The following is a 5,326-nucleotide window of genomic DNA, read 5'->3' on the forward strand; positions in this document are numbered from 1 at the left end:
TTCCTCACAGTGGAAACTGACAGCTGAAATCTCTGAGCTAGCTTTTTGTATCCTTCCCCTAAACCATGATGTTGAACAATCTTTGTTTTCAGGTCATTTGACAGTTGTTTTGAGGCTCCCATGTTGCCAGTCTTCAGAGAAGATGCAAAGGGGAGAACAACTTGCAACTGGCCACCTTAAATACCCTTTCTCATGATTGGCTTCACCTGTGTATGTAAGTCAAGGGTCAATGAGCTTACCAAACAATTTTTGTCTTCCAATAATTAGTGTTAAAGGTATTCAAATCAATAAAACAACAAGGGTGCCCAAATTTATGCACCTGCCTACTTTTGTTTAAGTAATTATTGCGCACTTTTTGTAAATCCTATAAACTTTATTTCACTTCTTAAATATCACTGTGTTTGTTTGCTATATGATATATTTAATTGAAATTGCTGCTGCGAACAACCAATGATACATAAAGGAAAATCTTGAAAATGATCAGGGGTTCCCAAACCTTTTCATACCACTGTAGTGATGGTCGAGGATAACAAATACCTGGGTGTTCACTTGAACAATAAACTTGACTGGTCCACAAACACTGGTGTCCTGTACAGGAAGGGTCAAAGTTGTCTCCACCTACTGAGGAGACCGAGGTCCTTTGGGGTGTGTAGGATATTCCTCAGAACCTTTTATGACTCAATGGTGGCGTCCACACTATTCTGTTGGAAGAATTTAATTTATTATCATTGCTTCATGCTGTACTGTCGCTTTAAGAAACTTTTTGCTTCTCATATTATAATCTAGTGTGCTCAAGACTGATGGAGAAATTACCAGACACAGCCACACCCACATTCACACCCACCTTCTTACTCCATACCCATTCATATACTCACACACGATCACATGATATGTAATCTGATACTTTTGTAAACTAAATAAAAGAGCAGAGGAAGGGTGCAGCAACTCGGAGTTGATGAGGAAGCTGCCAGTAGAGCAAGCTGCACTCTCCCCTTGCAAGTAAAAGATCCAGACGTCTTTTGTGTTGTTACTTTGTCGTCACATATGTTAGAATAATCCTAACAGTTCACTTGAACAATAAACTTGACTGGTCCACAAACACTGGTGTCCTGTACAGGAAGGATCAAAGTTGTCTCAACTTACTGAGGAGACCGAGGTCCTTCGGGGTGTGTAGGATACTTCTCAGAACCTTTTATGACTCAATGGTGGCGTCCGCACTATTCTACACCATCATCTGTTGGGGGAGCGGTTTAACCTCAGAGACAATCATCTGGAGAAGCTGGTTAGGAGAGAGCCAGCTCGATCGTGAACTGTCCTTTAGAGACTCTGGAAGAGGTAGGTGAGAGGAGGATTTTAGCCAAGCTAAAATCCATTATGGACAATCCCTCTCACCCTCTGTTTGACACTGTGGGAGCGCTGAACAGCTCTTTTAGCAACAGGCTGCTGCAACCTCAGTGCAAAACTGAATGTTTTCGGAAGTCTTTCCTCCCATCAGCCATCAGACTGTTTAATGCACAACAATAATACTGTTCTGGTCTTTCAACATATTACAATCCCTCAACCAATATTATTTACATATACCTAGCTTGTGCATAGCTGCACTGCATATTGTTTGTATTTCTATTTTGTTCCATGTACACCACTACTAACTTAGTCACTTTATCTTCCCTGCAGATTACTTTAAACTTTGATTTTTGTTACCCTGTAGACACTGTCTACCCTGCTGTTTCTTTTCGTTTAGTACTACATGTCAATCCTGCTGCTGTAATAAGTGAATTTCCCCGCTGTGGGATGAATAAAGTTTTATCTTTTCTTATCTTTGACGGCCTCATATAGGCCATAAGGTGAACCCGATTATCGTTTCATCTTGCTCCGACGCCTGAGAACTACACAATCTCAACGTGGTTCGACAAGTGATCGTGCTACACCAATCGAGTAGCTGATTGATGTCAACACTTCTGGCAACACGGCTTCCTCCGTGGTTCTACTTAACGTTACTGATAGAGAGGAATTCTCCCAAAAGTCTTCTAAAGTGGGCCAAATGTTCTAAACAGTGCTTTATAAATAGCCGCCTGCACAAAGAACGATGAGGAAAATAGACGATAAGGTGAACTTTCTATATTAAGTCATTTTGATCAAAAAGAGGAAGTAATCAATGACAAAGACCATTTGTTTATTTATTCGTTCATTTATTTGCTGCACAGTGGCAACACCTACAGAGGTATGTGTAAACAAACACGAAATCAAGGAGAAGGAGGATGACAACTGCCCTGTTATTGACAGTGAAGACTAACATTTCATGTGTAGCCTCAGAGTTGTATTGCAGTGGTTGTATGGTTAATATTACCATTCATTTTCTTACGCTGTTTTGTATTGTTTTATATATTGTACATACTGTATGTATATGGAGAACCAACACTTCCTGCCTGATCAGGAAAGCGCACCAGCGCCTCTACTTCCTGAGGAGACTGAGGCGTGCTGGACTGGGCAGCTCACTCCCAACCTCTTTCTACAGATGTGTGGTGGAGGGCGTCCTGTCCTCTTGCATCATCGTGTGGCACGGCAGCTGCTCGGCTGCGGAGAAGAAGGCTCCTAATGTAGGAAAAGGATTTTTCCTACATTAGGTTGTTTATTTTATTTTACATTTTATGACATTCATTCTCCATCATATATTTTAATATGTTTATATCTTGCAGTTTGTTGAATTGTCAACAATTCTGCTGGTAAAGATAAATACAGTATTAATCCTACCCCCCGCTCTATATGTTTATTTAATCATTAATATTCAATGAAAAGTTACATTTATATGTGAACTTTTTGCATGGAAACACATATAATAATACAAACACATACAATAATAAGACGTGTCGCTTTGGCCCAGAAGCAATGCCTCTGTCATAGGTGTGGAACCCCAGGGTTCACCTCCTGGGCAAGCTCGAATCCAGGTTAGGGCGGTTGGTACCTTCCAGCGGAAGACCACCCACAGGAAGGTTCAGGGTGTACTGGTGCGGTGCAATGTGATTTGGGTGGCGGTCCTGGAGACTGCTGCCCCTGCGACCCAGTAATGGATAAGCAGATGAAATTGGATGGATGAATAATAATAACACATTCTGTATCTTATCTTAATATTTTATGGACAGTGCAGATTTCTCTGTTGTCAACTACTCAGCTGGTAAATTTAAAGAACAATGGTAAACTCTGTCTCAAACACCCCCCCCCCCCCCCCCCCACTGGATGTTTTTATAGAGACATAAATATTTAAAGTCAACAACACTTCATTTCCAACTTTAAAATTGTCATTTTAACGTGCCCACCAGGATTTCTAACACGCTGTGGTAGTAAAAGACAACATTTACAATACAATACATGCAGTGATATAGAGCAAAATGAATGTGCCTGGTAATAAATCCACGATGAAAATTGATTCTTAAGGGTTAACCCTTGTAAGGTCCTTCGGGTCTAGGTGATCCCCGGGTACCCAATATGTCTTTGTGTGTGTGTGTGTGTGTGTGTGTGTGTGTGTGTGTGTGCGTGCGTGCGTGTGCATGTTCCTGTACTGCATGACTTGTGCCAACTTTTCCTCATATTCATCCAACCATCCATCCATCCATTTTCATCAGCTTATCCGTTACTGTGTCCCGGGGGCAGCAGTCGCCACCTAAATCACATTGCACCGTACCAACCCCCCAAACCTTCCTGCGGGTGGTGAGTCCACTGGAAGGTACTAACCGCCCTAACCTGGATTCGATCTTGCCCAGGAGGTGAACCCTGGGGTTCCACACCTATGACAGAGGCATTGCCTCTGGGCCAAAGCGCCACTCCTCATATTCATTAATACTCATATTCTGGGACAAGATGAAAATCATTGCAAGGACAAATGGTGTGTACAAAAATGCGAAGGACCGCACAAGGGTTAAACTGAATCAAACGGCAAAAGGGATTTGAACCTGTATGTCAGAAAGGGTCCACCGGGGCTCCCGAGCTAAGGCCTGTGAACGTCTGTTGAAAATGACGTCTACAGTAAATGTGAGAACTTCATTAACCGGTCTCTCTATAATCACACACTCCATTCAATTTCACTCAATTATGCCTCATTGGCAGAGCTGCGACGTACAGCGCTGCCAAATTAAATGCAGCCAATTTAAAGCAAACATAATGGTTAGCGATGACAAAGCATCTGCCCCGTTGATTTTTTCTGTATTTCATGACAGAAATAGCCCCCCACACACACCCTCCCACCCTCATTTCCCTCATGCACACACACATAAATACACATCTTTGCTGTGTGTGTATGTGTGTATTTGCACATGCGTAAAGAAGTGTGTGACTAATCCAGGTGACCTCCAGAAGGGCAGATAAAAATCGGTTGCCTGCCCCATTCTTTTCTGGAGCCCCAGAATCTACCATCGGGAGAGAGGTCGACCCCGGCGGCCTCACGGCTCAGTGTGTTCTAATAGGCAGAACTTATTCCACAGAGCAGGAAGCACATAGAGTCAGGAGTCCACATGTGTCTGATGGATGGATGGATGGCTGGCTGGGTGGGTGGGTGGAGGGGAGGCAGAGAGGGGACACGGGCGGAGTATTGGGGGTTGGGTGGTGTATCTACAGGAATTGATTTGATTCAAATTTACACATCCTAAGCCTGTGTAAACATTAGAGGAGCTTGATATGTTCATTTAGCTTTGGTCTAATCATAAGCAGCGGGATGTTGATGTGCTGAAACACCCTCCGTCAATTATTACAAACAGTAAACACATTGTTTATTCACTTGATCCCCTCCCCAAACACGCTGCAGTCATTTCTGGAGTTATATTGTAATATATGACGTGTACTGTAGTGAGGAGCCTTGGAAATGACACAGAAACCTTGAGCAGACTCCTGGTTTAAAACACACACACACACACACACACACATACAGTGCATGATGAAACAAGCATCCTCAATTTAACAGTTCCCCCGTGGGTCGCTCTACAGAACTAAAAAAAAAAATGCAGCAACTGCATAGTTTTAAAAGATAAAATCCCAACGTTCGCTTATTTTTCCATTACATTTTTACAAACATTAATAAATGTTCCTGTTGGCTAAACATTTTATTGGCCACAGTAGAGTTCTAGTACTGTTTTCTGAAGCTCACAAAGACAATCGAAACCATTTTAAGAGGGTTCGAAAGATATGTCAGCGATTGCACCCTTTGTTTTTCTGCATGCGTGTGTCTGTCTGTGTGTGTATGTGTGTGTGTGTGTGTCCGAGGAGACCTGGCTTTGATTATGGCCTGCCATGATAAAATGGAAGGCCGCTGAAGGCAGGGCTGGAGTTTGGCTGTGGG

This window comes from Cynoglossus semilaevis, chromosome W, assembly GCF_000523025.1.
Source record: "Cynoglossus semilaevis isolate Cse_v1.0 chromosome W, Cse_v1.0, whole genome shotgun sequence".
NCBI classification, from domain to species: domain Eukaryota; kingdom Metazoa; phylum Chordata; class Actinopteri; order Pleuronectiformes; family Cynoglossidae; genus Cynoglossus; species Cynoglossus semilaevis.